The sequence below is a fragment of the Schistocerca cancellata genome, chromosome 6, assembly GCF_023864275.1.
Source record: "Schistocerca cancellata isolate TAMUIC-IGC-003103 chromosome 6, iqSchCanc2.1, whole genome shotgun sequence".
Taxonomy (NCBI): domain Eukaryota; kingdom Metazoa; phylum Arthropoda; class Insecta; order Orthoptera; family Acrididae; genus Schistocerca; species Schistocerca cancellata.
Window position 1 is genome coordinate 694,350,991 of NC_064631.1, and position 14,936 is coordinate 694,365,926.

At 45.4% G+C, this 14,936-nt stretch overlaps 1 protein-coding gene and 1 pseudogene across 1 annotated transcript in view; both read right to left on the reverse strand.

Moving 5' to 3' along the window:
* LOC126088482 (uncharacterized) overlaps positions 1 to 14,936 on the reverse strand; it is a 372,186-nt gene that overhangs the window by 280,491 nt on the left and 76,759 nt on the right. The window lies entirely within an intron of this gene.
* LOC126089659 (5S ribosomal RNA) lies at positions 7,007 to 7,124 on the reverse strand (annotated as a pseudogene).

Sequence of the window (14,936 nt, forward strand, 5' to 3'; positions counted from 1 at the left end):
CACCATCCACTCAAAGTCTACAGTGAGGATAATACTTTATCGAGTATCTTAAACTACCAGTTTCACGCACGTTTTTATGCACGTCAATGTATTTCTTCTTGCGAAACTCTTATCTGTACATTCGTTTGATTTCGGAGCATAAACTCGTGCTGTGACCTAGTATTAATTTTACATCGGGAAAATTCAGGCAACGAAAAATATTCCATCGTAGACTAACCAGTCTTGGGTACATTACAGACTGCTATGTGATGGTTTTCAATGTACCGCCGCCAACTTTGATGAGGTACTCTGTTCTCTGATACGAAATATGAGCTTCCATTACGCATTAAATAATTGTAACACCTGAAGTATTCATTTCGTGACCTCAGAACCCAACAAATATGTGACAACACGAATAGAAAACTCCTTTCCTTCCTGCCTCTGGGCCCGTGGAATAAAACTTCTCGATACAACGCAGCTTGCCGTCTGGCCCGCATTCAGAGGCGGTGCATACAGTACTCGACAAGCGCAGTCATGTCACAATGTGGGAAGGATCACCGCTGCGCTAAGCCCTCCCTCTGCCACTGTGCGAGAATTGAGGCCGGAGCAGCTTGTTACTGCGGACAGCAAGAAAAATAGTCTGTGCCCGCCGTAAGCTGGTGCCGTCAGAGGCAGCGGAGAACCACGCAGAGAGCTGTGTGTTGACGTTGCGGTATCGTGTTTCCTTAAACAACAGCGTTCCGAGGAATGTACACCAGCGCTTCATTTCCAGAAACTGTGTCAATCATAGCTTGTTTTATTCTACCGCGACGTTTTGTAAATAGTAACTGCAGACGAGCAGGTAGATTCCGTCATTCTACACTTCCTAAAGGCGTTAGATGCTGTGTCACGTCGTCAGCTAATGACGTATATACGACCAAATGGAATCTCCACAGATATCTAACTGGCTGGAAGAACTTTATACAGGGTGTTACAAAAAGGTACGGCCAAACTTTCAGGAAACGTTCCTCACACACAAAGAAAGAAAATATGTTATGTGGACTTGTGTCCGGAAACGCTTACTTTCCATGTTAGAGCTCATTTTATTACTTCTCTTCAAATCACATTAATCATGGAATGGAAACACACGGCAACACAACGTACCAGCGTGACTTCAAACACTTTGTTACAGGAAATGTTCAAAATGTCCTCCGTTAGCGAGGATACATGCATCCACCCTCCGACCCATGGAATCCGTGATGCGCTGATACAGCCCTGGAGAATGGCGTATTGTATCACAGCCGTCCAAAATACGAGCACGAAGAGTCTCTACATTTGGTGCCGTGGTTGCGTAGACAAGAGCTTCCAAATGCCCCCCCCCCCCCATGAATGGAAGTCAAGAGGGTTGAGGTCAGGAGAGCGTGGAGGCCATAGAATTGGTCCGCCTCTACCAATCCATCGGTCACCGAATCTGTTGTTGAGAAGCACTTCGACTGAAATGTGCAGGAGCTCCATCGTGCATGAACCACATGTTGTGTCGTACTTGTAAAGGCACACGTTCTAGCAGCACAGGTAGAGTATCCCGTATGAAATCATGATAACGTGCTCCATTGAGCGTAGGTGGAAGAACATGGGGCCCAATCGAGACATCACCAACAATGCCTGCCCAAACGTTCACAGAAAATCTGTGTTGATGACGTGATTGCACAATTGCGTGCGGATTCTCGTCAGCCCACACATGTTGATTGTGAAAATTTACAATTTGATAATCAGAATCGAGGAAGTACAGTACATACTGAAGAAACTAAAATGAGCTCTAACATGGAAATTAAGCGTTTCCGAACACTTGTCCACATAACATCTTTTCTTTATTTGAGTGTGAGGAATGTTTCCTTAAAGTTTGGCCGTACCTTTTTGTAACACCCTGTATACGACTAAATGGAATATCTCCTCAGATATCCAACTGTTTGGAAGAACTTTTTATACTGTACGGTGCACATTCTACAGTAGGTATGCTCAAGATTTTGTGACTCATAGGTCACCTTGACATGTGACGCGACAGCAGGGCTCCTAGCACGTGTCAAAACTATAGAGTGTAGTGTCTGTGACATTGACGTGGTAACGCATCTGTTCGAATAGCACCCCTTTCCCGACACGACACGCCAACAAATTATGTCTCACACGCGGTTATGGCAATACATTAATTTTAGGTTCATCCGAAAAACAGTAAAATTGATGCCACTGAGATGAAAGAGAAAAATTGTGTACTAGGGCGACATCGGACGCTTTGAACTCGGCGATCAGCCAACAGGAATGAGTATTGTCATACATAGACACGTGAACAAATAAATAGTTCCACAAGCTGAGACACTGTCGCGAATAAAACAGACTCGCATATACAACAAGTTTCCTTTAATTTACGTCTATGGTCACAAACTTTTTGTTAACATATTACCGGTTTCGGTCGATAATGGCCATCATCAGATCTGTTTTATAAAAGGAAAGTCCGAAGTTTCCTTTACGTCTAAGGTCACAAACTTTTTTTTTAACAGATTACCGGTTTCAGTCTATAATGACAGATCTGATGATGGTCATTATAGACCAAAACCGGTAATCAGTTAACAAAAAGTTTGTGACCATAGACGTAAATTGAAGGAAACTTAATGAAATAAATAGTTTGTTCACCATGTTATGGCCCCTACTGCAGTTGTTTAAATCGGAAAATTTAGCTAGTATATGGTAATTTTCGTGCCACTGTCGCCTTCTACCAACGTTTGCGTTCTAACAGTGTGTAGCACAGACGAAGCGAGTAAGCAACACTTATCTCCGCAGTCCTTCAAAGAAGTACGCGATTTCCCTCACTCTCCCCACGTACGTGAGCACGTGATCCGTAACTTCACGCTCAGACTGGACATGCGTTTTTCTTTGTTCTTCTATTCCACCACTGGCGAAATACCATTGCGGAGTAGCCAAAATTTTCACTGGTCCGTGTCATGCCCTGCAGACCCGAAGTAAGCAGAGCGTCGGCGGAAGTACCCAAAAAATGCGTTTCGGGCGGAATAGAATGCGAGCGCTTGTGTCTCCCTCGCACGAATTTCTTTCGCGGTTCGGATTGAAACCAATCGCGTGCCGGATCTAACAAGCGGGCATCCGATTGCGCCACCTATATTCTGCAGAAACGAAAGCGACATCGGGCCTGTCCCAGGGAAGAGCAATAACACCTATATTTTTCTCAGTACACACTCTGAAACGTCCCCTTAGAAAAATTATACATGACTGTGCTTAAACTGACACACAATATTTTTATCGCAACGCAATCTGACTTTTAATAATCCCTACAAAACAATGGCCCTGACTAACATTAACCTATACCTTTCACAAATCACTTACAAAAATCTTCGTTACTCGAACTACTGCAATACAGCGAGCGCCACTACTGCCAGCTAAATAAAAGATTCAAACTACAGAAGGCACTAACTACTGATAGTCATAGTTAGCAAATGAAAGATTTTAATAGAGAACAAACAATGTATTTACCTTAATATCATCAAAAGTCATAATATATGTAATTTCAAAACTCCGCCATTTCCTTCCACACATCCACCACTGCTGGCGGCTCACCTCCAACTGCGCAACGCTACGCGCTGTTCACGTCCACCTGCCCAACACTACAATGGCAGACAACAATGCAAACTAGCCACAGGATGCACACAGTACAGCCAGTGATTTTCATACCGAGCGCTACGTAACGTTGCCGATAAGAAAACATAAACAGCCTACTTACATAGCCCCCATGCTCGCCACAAAAAATTTTACAAATTGTTTTGGGTAGTGGCCAATAATGATTTGATAAAATTTTTCATAATTACAATAACAAAGATGTCAAATGCACGCACTTATTGATAAAATGTTGGTCAAAAGCTAAAATTTTCGCACAGTCCATAAAGACAGTCCTGATCATTCATCACAGTAAAACTGCCGTTTCTTTTATCAAAGTCTGAGCAGTAAAAGACAATGCACACGAAAGTAGTGGATGTCCATACAGTCTTGAAGAAGTAGTGTTGTCCTTCCAACGGAAAGACAGTGCTGACGCTTGACATGCTGACAGGTAATGGGCCACAACAGAGCAAACCCACAGCAGAGTCATTCGACGTTTTAAAGAATATTGGTAGGTAGGTCATCACAGAGCAGACCAACTGTAGTCCTGGTAGAGAATATGGTATTGGTGGACCACCAGAGGCGCAGACCCACTGCAGTCCTTGTAGAAATAATGGTATTGGTGGGCTATCAAAAATGCAGACCCACTGTAGTCCTTGTAGAGATAGCCAGCAGCCATCTGTTGCGACTGTGCAAGTGCACAATCACCATCGAAGAGTCTTGCGGAGAATATAGCATGTCCATAACCACCACTTGTGCACGCACAAAGTTTTTGGAATTGTCCTTAGAACCAGCAATGCTGTTATCCAGTCCCTTGCTGAATTATTAACACACGTGCAAACACTATCAGTCCCTACTTCTCACATATTGTCCATATACTATGACCAACAGAAACGTGTGCAGTGAAATGGAACTTACAAGTTAATAATTTGATGAACTGGTGTCAATTACAATTTTATAACATAAAAATACAATAACAAAGGTACAAAATACATCATTAAAGCATAATAATACAGATAACATTTGTAGGAACAGGAAAGCGTTCGAGACAGTGCTCCACTGCAGACTTTTTAGGAATGTCCGATCGTAGGGAATAGGTCCGCACATACGTGGTGGCTCGGAGACTCCTCAACTAACAGAAGCCACTACGTTGCCCTGGATGGCGAGTGATCGTCAGACACAAAGCTATAATTAGGAGTACCCCAGGACCTCTCTTATTCTCTTCGCAGGGCATTCAATCAGTAATGCTTTATTTCCATCGCCAGTTTCGGTTAAGGAACGCGGAATTCGTTGTGAGACATCGTAAAGTATTCGCGCTTCCGCCTCTAGGATTTCCTAAACTTCCGTTTGGTGGCATCAGAAATTACTCTACTCCGTCTGAACTGGCCTTAGGAGGCCCAACGGTACCGACCGGCCGCCGTGCCATCCTGAGCTCACAGGCGTCACTGGATGCGGATATGGAGGGACACGTGGTCAGCACACCTCTCTCCCGGCCGTATGCCAGTTTAATGGGATAGCCACTTGTGGTAAATGTGGTCAGCCTGCCCATGAAGGAGCCGATTGTTCATCGCCTGTGAAGTGCGTGAATTGCTCTGGAAGTCACCCAGTCTGGAGCCGGGTGTGCCCCATCTATCTCGAGGAACGGAAGATACAGAAGATCAAAACAACTAAGCGCATCCCCTACGGTGAGGCCAAGAAGCTCTTTAAGGCTATGCAGCCTCCTGTGTTTACAACATCTTTCGCTTCCACTCTGCAGAAACCGGTACAGTTGGCCACTGTTGCTACACAAACGGAGGTTGCTAGTGTCAGCACTAATACCTGCGTTTGCCAGTGCACTTGTGCTTCTGCGGTTGTTTTGCAACCTGCAGCTCTCCCCACAACGTCGGACAAGGCCGTGGTTGCTGACATTGGGGTACTTCCTGCCCCGCCCCATATAGCACCTTCTGCCCAGGCGAGTAAAGCTCCAACTGTTGACAAGGTTCTGCATTCTAAGCCCCCCAAGACGAAGACGCCGAAGGTGAAGGTTTTGCCACCTGAGGAGACTAGTCAGGGTCAGTCCGATGACGATGCCATCGTACTATCTGACATCTCCCTTGGGTCGCCATCAGAGCTGATGGACATTGATGTCGACCGGGGGCGATATTCTCGCCCCAGGAATAAATCTCCGGCCAGTACGGGCTCTCCTCCAAAGCACAGGGGCAGGGTGAAAATTCAGGCACCCTGATCACTGGCTCCCATATTACAGTGGAACCTGAATGGGTTTCTGCTGGGTGCCGGGGTACGTGGGTATTAGGGGAAACTAACTGGCGGATGTGGCTGCCAAAGATGCATGTTCCCTCCCTCACGTTGTTGAATGTGCCGTGCCCCTCCTTGCTGTTACCTCCCTTTTGCGTTTTCGTGTTATGTGTCAATGGGAAGAGGAGTGGCTGGCAGTCGGTGAAAATAAGCTGCGTCTGGTCAAGGCCACCACGCGGCCATGGCGTACGTCCAACCAGTCATGCAGGCGGGATGAGGTTTTCCTCACTCGCCTCCGCATCGGGCACAGTCCCTTAACGCACGGTTTTTTTACTCCGGCGGGAGGACCCCCCAATCTGCAGTGCTTGTGGCGTCCGGATTACGGTCCGCCACATTTTACTTGACTGTCCTTTATTCTCTGACCAGAGAGCGGTGGTTTCCTTGCCACCGGATTTGCCCTCTATTTTGCAAGACGACGCAACGACTGTGGTTAAGGTCTTACGGTTTTGTGTCCTGTCCAATTTGTTGCCTCGGATTTTAGGGAGAGGATTTTAATGTGCTGCTGGGTGACTGGCTCACCCAGGCTTTAGGTAAGAGCTCCGCCAGTCACGATTACCTACTTGTTTCACTTCTATTTCTGTTCTCTTTTCCTTGTGTTTCCTTTCCTTTTTAGTGCATTTCCTTTCCACTTGTTTTGCCTCTGTATGTGAGGATTTGGAACTGCGTCAGGTCCGTGTCTTTCAGCCGTTCTCCTTGTTCGGTGCCCGTCTTCGTCCCTTCACTGCATGTGTTCCTGTTTCTATGCGTTTGGGCGCTGATGGTTCAAATGGCTCTGAGCACTATGGGACTCAACATCTTAGGTCATAAGTCCCCTAGAACTTAGAACTACTTAAACCTAACTAACCTAAGGACATCACACACACCCATGCCCGAGGCAGGATTCGAACTTGCGACCGTAGCAGTCCCGCGGTTCCAGACTGTAGCGCCAGAACCGCTAGACCACCGCGGCGGGCTTGGGCGCTGATGACCACGCTGTTTAGCGCCCGAAAACCTCAAACCACACACACACACACACACACACACACGAGACCGGAGCTCCGACTTCTCAGTCAAGTAGCTCCTCAGATTACCTCACAAGGGCTGAGTGCACCCCGCTTGCCAACAGCGCTCGGCAGACCGAATGGTCACCCATCCAAGTGCTAGCCCAGCCCGACAGCGCTTAACTTCGATGATCTGACAGGAACCGGTGTTACCACTGCGGCAAGGCCGTTGGCTCCGCATCGGTAATTCGTAGGTTTCAAAATAGCGTTTCTAGAGCAGCAAAGAGCTGTTATTGAGCTTCCTTTGGCAGAAAGCCAGAGCATTGTAGGTATTCACAGACGCTTACAGAATATCTGCGGAGACCTGGCAGTGAACAAAAACACGGTGAGTCATTGGTCGAGGCGTGTGTCATCATCGCAAGAAGGTCACGCAAATCTGTCCGATCTAGTCAGCCGGCACAGTAGCTCAGCGTGTTCGGTCAGAGGGCTAGCTGCCCTCTGCAATAAAAGAACTGAGTTAATGGATCAACGATGAACATGAACAAGCGTAATGGGACGTCCGCCCCGAACAAACAGAATGAACAACAACGAACAAATTGAGATTAAAAAAAAATGGCTCGTGTCGGCCGGCCGTAGACAGTACTGCACTGTTGGGACGTGCTACACTCTCGTTGGAGGTGATCGATGGGTCACAAATGTGGTGTCACCGCCAGACACCACACTTGCTAGGTCGTAGCAAATGACGTAGCTGAAGGCTATGCTAACTATCGTCTCGGCAAATGAGAGCGTAATTTGTCAGTGAAGCATCGCTAGCAAAGTCGGCTGTACAACTGGGGAGGGTGCTAGGAAGTCTCTCTAGACCTGCCGTGTGGCGGCGCTCGGTCTGCAGTCACTGATAGTGGCGACACGCGGGTCCGACGTATACTAACGGACCGCGGCCGATTTAAAGGCTACCACCTAGCAAGTGTGGTGTCTGGCGGTGACACCACAACAATCAAATACTTCGCTGCTCAAGTAGACGTCTCTGCCGCTTGTACCGACACACTCGTTCACTAATTGGTGTACTCAATTGTTTGTGCCAGGCAGATTCTTCGCCGCCCAACAGAACGAAAAATTCAAATGTGTGTGAAATCTTATGGGACTTAACTGCTAAGGTCACCATCGCCATTATCTTACCTGCTGAGGGCGCCACTTTTTTCTTTCGAGAAGAGGGTGTGTGGCGACACTACATAGATTGCCGTTACGTTTCCGGTTCGAAGTAATGAAGCCATGTTTCATCCATTTTGACGATATTCGATACAGAATTGTCGCCATCAGCCCCGTAAAGCGCAAGAAATTCCGAACAGATGGTCCTTCATTGCTCTTTATGGCGTTCTGTTGGGCCGCGCGGGATTAGCCGAGCGGTCTTGGGCGCTGCAGTCATGTACTGTGCGGCTGGTCCCGGCGGAGGTTCGAGTCCTCCCTCGGGCATGGGTGTGTGTGTGTTTGTCCGTAGGATAATTTAGGTTAAGTAGTGTGTAAGCTTAGGGTGGTCTTCTGTGACTGTAACGAGGTTATTCTGTTGGATATCCTCCGCCATGGTGCAGCTATCAACTGTAATGTGGATTGTGCTGTCCTCAGGAAACTAACCAAATAACTTCAGCGTGTTCGTCGCAACACGCGAACGAACTTCCCCTTCTCCACGACAACACGTAAGGCCTCACGCAAGTGTGTGCACCCGAAAGGAGCTCACAGGATTCCATTGGACTGTCCTTACTCATCCACCCTACGGCGCGTATCTCACACATTCTGACTTCCATTTTTTTGGCTCAATGAAGGATGCACTTTGCGGGAAACAGTACATAAATTATGGGTAGGTTATTGATGCAGCAAGGCGCTGGCTTCTATGTCTACCAGTAGAGTGGTACCCTGCAGGCATAGAGGTCCTCCCAGTTTGGTGGAGTAAGGCTGACGCACTGAAAAGAGATCATGTGAAACAGGCATCTGCAGCCAAAGTCTGCAGCTCGTGGTCGTGCGGTAGCGTTCTTGCTTCCCACGCCCGGGTTCCCGGGTTCGACTCCCGGCGGAGTCAGGAATTTTCTCTGCCTCGTGATGACTGGGTGTTGTGTGATGTCCTTAGATTAGTTAGGTTTAAGTAGTTTTAAGTTCTAGGGGACTGATGACCATAGATGTTAAGTCCCATAGTGCTCAGAGCCATTTGAACCATTTTCTGTAGCCAAAATAATATGGTGTATTGGAATCCTGAATAAAACTAACCTGGTTTAAGGAGAAATATGTCTTATATTACTTATTGAAGGCTCCTCGTATTGATGGAAAAGGGTAATCAGCAGTCCGCGACTGTTTGCTGATGATTCTATGGTGTATGGGAAGGTGTAGTACTGGTGTGACTGAAGAGGGATACAAGATGTCTTATACAAAATTCATAGTTGGTATGATGAATGCCAGCTTGCTCTAAATGTATAAAAATACACGGTGTTTATAAATGAATGTCGGGGTTTTAACGCTTTATAATATTTATTATATTAAATTTACAGTTATAAGTGATATGTCAAATGAAAGAGAAACTCAAACAGCTTTACCAAGAACCTAATAAATGTTCCATGTGAGCACCATTTGTCACACGGCACACATCAAGTCTATAGCCGAGTTCTTCCCAAACGTTGAAAGTGTGTCTTCAGTGATTGTCGCAACAGCTGCTACAATTCAGTTTCTTAATTCAGGGTGGTCTGCTGGTAGCAGAGGCGCGTATACACGATTCTTGATGAAGTCCCAAAGGAAAAAATCGTATGGCGTTAGGTCGACTGAACGTGGAGGCCATGCAAAGCGAGCCCTGCCATTAGGGCCCCTTGTGGCCTATCCAGCGCTTGTCTAGCGGATTGCGACGGATAGCCGCGAAAACATTGCGCGCCACGCATGCGCACAGGTGCCGAACAGAACTTTTCAAGTTGCTCTTTCATTTGACGTATCATTTATAACTGTAAATTTAATGTAATAAATATTATAAAGCTTTAAAACCCCGATATTCATCTATAAACACCCTGTATAATTAAGGCAGGTGATTACGAAAAACAATCCTTTTAGAATGCAGCACTAGTGATGTATTGCTTGAGACGGTCGCGTAGATTCAGTATCTACGAGGGCTGTTCAGAAAGTAAGCTCCGATTGATCGCGAAATGGAAACGACTATGATAATCCGATAAAGCTTTGCACAGATGTGTTGGGCGGTGTCTCTAGTATGGCCCTAGATAGCATCACGTCACTCCTCTCATTTCTGACCTCACAGTGATCGCGTAAAGCTGTCTAGAGAATAGTGTCTCCCGCTAAGTACGAGGACCTGGTGAGAAATTTCGCCTGAAGCTATACAGCCAACATTACATAACTGTCGTGCAGTTTCTTCTACAAGGCAATATTCTCAGCCGCATTCTGAAGGGGCAATGAAGATGCTCCTGCATCGTTTTCAATTGGAAATGTTTGACTACCCACAACACAGCCCGTAATTGACTCCCCCTGCGTTTCATTTCTGCTCACATGAACCGCTGGCTATGAATACAACATTTTGGCACAGAAAACGAGCTGTAGGCCAGCGTAGAGAATTGGCGGAAAGCACTGGCGGCTGTCTTTTATGATGAGGGTATTGGAAAGTTGGTACAACGCTACGACAAATGTCTTAGTCAGAACGGGAACTACGTAGAGAAGTAGCTGGATGGTGTAGCTAACTGTTAAAAATAACACATTTCTAATTTTCACTGTGGTTCCCATTTCGCGATCAATCGGAGCTTACTTTCTGAACAGCCCTCGTATGTCTAATATCGCAAAGCGGTATGAAATGGAAAGAGCACAAGTAGGGAAGGCTTCGGTTTTACTGCAAAAATTCTAAGAAAGTATACCTTAATTGTAAAGGACACCTTTTAAAAAACGCTAGTACGCCCAGTTCTTAAGTAATACTCGAGTTTTGATATCCCCGCCAGTCGACATAAAGGAAGACATTGTAGTAATTCAGAGGCGTGCTGCCAGGTTTGTTACCGGTTGGTTCGATCTACTCACGTGTCTTATGGACATACTCCCTGAGAGCAAATGGGCATCTCTGGAGGGAAGACGAAGTTCTTTCCTTGAAATACTACTGAGAAATTTAGAGAACCAACATTTGCGGCTTACTGCAGAACTATTCTATTGCCGCCAATCTACACGTCGCATAAGGACCGGGAAGACAAGAGAGTTTCATGGCCGTATGGAGGCAGGTAGACAGTCGGTTTTCCTCCGTTTGCGAGTGGAACAGGAAAGGGAATGACCAGTAGTGGTACAAACTACCCTCCGTCGTGCGCCGTGTAGTGGCTTGTCGAGTATCTATGTACAGGGTTATTACAAATGATTGAAGCGATTTCACAGCTCTGCAATAACTTTACTATTTGAGATATTTTCACAATGCTTTGGGCACACATACAAAAACTCAAAAAGTTTTTTTAGGCATTCACAAATGTTCGATATGTGCCCCTTTAGTGATTCGGCAGACATCAAGCCGATAATCAAGTTCCTCCCACACTCGGCGCAGCATGTCCCCATCAATGAGTTCGAAGGCATTGTTGATGCGAGCTCGCAGTTCTGGCACGTTTCTTAGTAGAGGAGGTTTAAACACTGAATCTTTCACATCACTATGCGTGAAAGTTGCCCGCACGCGTTCAACCGTTTCTTCGCTCACTGCAGGCCGACCCGTTGATTTCCCCTTACAGAGGCATCCAGAAGCTTTAAACTGCGCATACCATCGCCGAATGGAGTTAGCAGTTGGTGGATCTTTGTTGAACTTCGTCCTGAAGTGTCGTTTCACTGTTATGACTGACTGATGTGAGTGCATTTCAAGCACGACATACGCTTTCTCGGCTCCTGTCGCCATTTTGTCTCACTGCGCTCTCGAGCGCTCTGGCGGCAGAAACCTGAAGTGCGGCTTCAGCCGAACAAAACTTTATGAGTTTTTCTACGTATCTGTAGTGTGTCGTGACCATACGTCAATGAATGGAGCTAAAGTGAATTTATGAAATCGCTTCAATCATTTGTAATAGCCCTGTAAATGTAGAAATGATTTGTCAGATAGGGTCAGCAGCAGTATCACATTCTTCACTGACAATGCTGTTGTGTACAGTAATGTAGCGTCGTTGGCTGATCGTAAGGAAATGCACACAGATCAGGACAAAATATTCACTTGACGAAATGAATGGCAGCTGTCTTAAAACGTAGGTAAATGGAAGACAATGCCTATAACAAAGAAGTCCGATTACAAAATTAGCCAGAACACCTCGTGCACGTGTTTTAAATATTTGAGAACAACACTAATTAGTGATATGAAATGCGCCGAACACGTAAAATTTGTAATCGGTGACGTAAGTGGAAGACGCGAATTTCCTGGAAGGACTCTGGATAACTGCAGTGCATCTGCTTTTAAACGCTAGTGGGATCAGTTCTAAAGTATTGCATCAGCGGAAGTCCTTTTCAGGTAGACACGGGAGCAGAAATCGAACGATCGTGACAAATCGATGTATCCCACACGAACGTGTAACAGTGTCTTGAAAGTACATGTTTTGGAGGTAAAAGAATGAGGTGTCGTTTTTGTCATGAAACACTCCTGCATTAAATTGTCCAAATTCAGTCACCGGATGAAATTTCTATATTTCCAAATATCCAGTATCGGTCCAACTGCCTGTCTTCAGATCTAGTACAAAAAATTGAATTACAATTGGTTCAAACTATAAATGGTGTAACATTTATTTTTAGAAAGCTTCAAAATTCTTCGGAAATTGGTTACGATACAACGGTTGCCCATAATACGATTTGTTACAGTTACAGAGAAACGCGCAGAACACGGAACTGAAAATTCACTACCAAAAGTAACCATACAGCAGCCTACTATGGCTTTATAAAACTATTATAACGAATCTGTTTGGTGCAGCATCTGCAGCGATGAAAGCCACCCTCTATCTCTAGAAGGTGAATTGATGTTATTTGTAAAAAATGATCCAAGTATAGCATATGAAACATTACGTCTAATTATTTCTGGCTGGCCGATGTGGCCGATCGGTTCTAGGCGCTTCAGTCTGGAACCGCGCGACCTTAGGTTAGTTAGGTTTAAGTAGTTCTAAATCCTAGCGTACTGGTGACTTCAGACGTTCAGTCCCATATTCCTCAGAGCCATTTGAACCATTTTTTTGAATTATTTCAAAAGAACGTCATCAAAAATTGCCAGATATTAAAATTTTAATCAATTTTGATAAGTATCGAAACTGACTGCCTGATGACGAAAATGTCTGGTTTAACAAACTCCATAAATTTAGATATCCTGTATTCGATGAAGGTGTGGCGAAAATTCTACTACTACTATCTAATATGGTGCACAGAGGTAATGAGAATATGAGAGATTCATTGGAGGAAGCAAGATTAGGGTTTAACGCCCCGTCGACAGCGAGGTCATTAGAGGCGAAGCACAGACTCGGATTGGGCTAGGATGCGGAATGAAATTGGCCGGCACTGGCCTAAAGAGATTTTGGGAAGCTACAGAAGACTTAAATCTGGAAACTCGGACAGAGGTTCGAGCTGTAGCCTTCCCAACCATGAGTTAAGTGTGTTGCCACTACACCAACTGTTTCGGTAAGAGACATTCCCTTTGGTACAAAAATGTTAAACATTTGTACAGTGCTACGCTGAAAGCAAGACTTAGTGTCTCAGCTCGGTGACACTTGTTTCCTGGGAAACTGGATTAAGTTTCTGGGCGGGGCCCCATCCAACAATTTCGTTGTATTTTTACTCTGCAATTTATCGACAGACATCCGTACGAATTAGGCCACTGACTTTTCCCGAAAAATCTGCTAATCTGTTAATATACAGGATGCTACATTGATCGTGACCGGGCCATATATCTGACGAAATAAGCGTCAAACGAAAAAACTAAAAAGAACGAAGCTTGTCTACCTTGAAGGGGGAAACCAGATGGCGCTATGGTTGGCCCGCTAGATGGCACTGCCATAGGTCAAATGGATATCAACTGCGGTTTCTTTTTTTGTAAATGGGAACCCCCCATTTTTATTACATATTCGTGTAGAACGTAAAGAAATATGAATGTTTTTGCTTTGTGATAGATGGCGCTGTAATAGCCACAAACATATGGCTCACAATTTTACACGAACAGTTGGTAACAGGTAGGTTTTTTAAATTAAAATACAGAACCTAGATACGTTTGAACATTTTATTTCGGTTATTCCAATGTGATACATGTACCTTTGTGAACTTATAATTTCTGAGAAAGCATGTTGTTACAGCTTGATTACCTGTAAATACCACATAAATGCAATAAATGCTTAAAATGATGTCCGTCAACCTCAATGCATTCGGCAATACGTGAAACGACATTCCTCTCAACAGCGAGTATCTCGCCTTCCGTAATGGTCGCACATGCATTGACAATGCGCTGGCGCATGTTGTCAGGCGTTGTTGGTGGATCACGATAGCAAATATCCTTCAACCTTCACACAGAAAGAAATCCGACGTCAGATCCGGTGAACGTGCGGGCCATGGTATGGTGCTTCGACGACCAATGCACCTGTCATGAAATATGCTATTCAATACGGCTTCAACCGCACGCAAGCTATGTGCCGGACATACATCATGTCGGAACTACATCGCCATTCTGTCATGCAGTGAAACATCTTGTAGTAACATCGGTAGAACATTACGTAGGAAATCAGCATACATTGCACCATTTAGATTGCCATCGATAAAATGGGGGCCAATTATCCTTCCTCCCATAATGCCGCACCATACATTAACCCGCCAAGGTCGCTGATGTTCCACTTGTCGCAGCCATCGTGGATTTTCCGTTGCCCAATGGTTCATATTATGCCGGTTTACGTTACCGCTGTTGGTGAAAGACGCTTCGTCGCTAAATACAACGCGTGCAAAAAATCTCTCATCGTCCCGTAATTTCTATTGTGCCCAGTGACTGAGCTGTACAGGACGTTCAAAGTCGTCGCCATGCAATTCCTGGTGCATAGAAATAAGGTACGG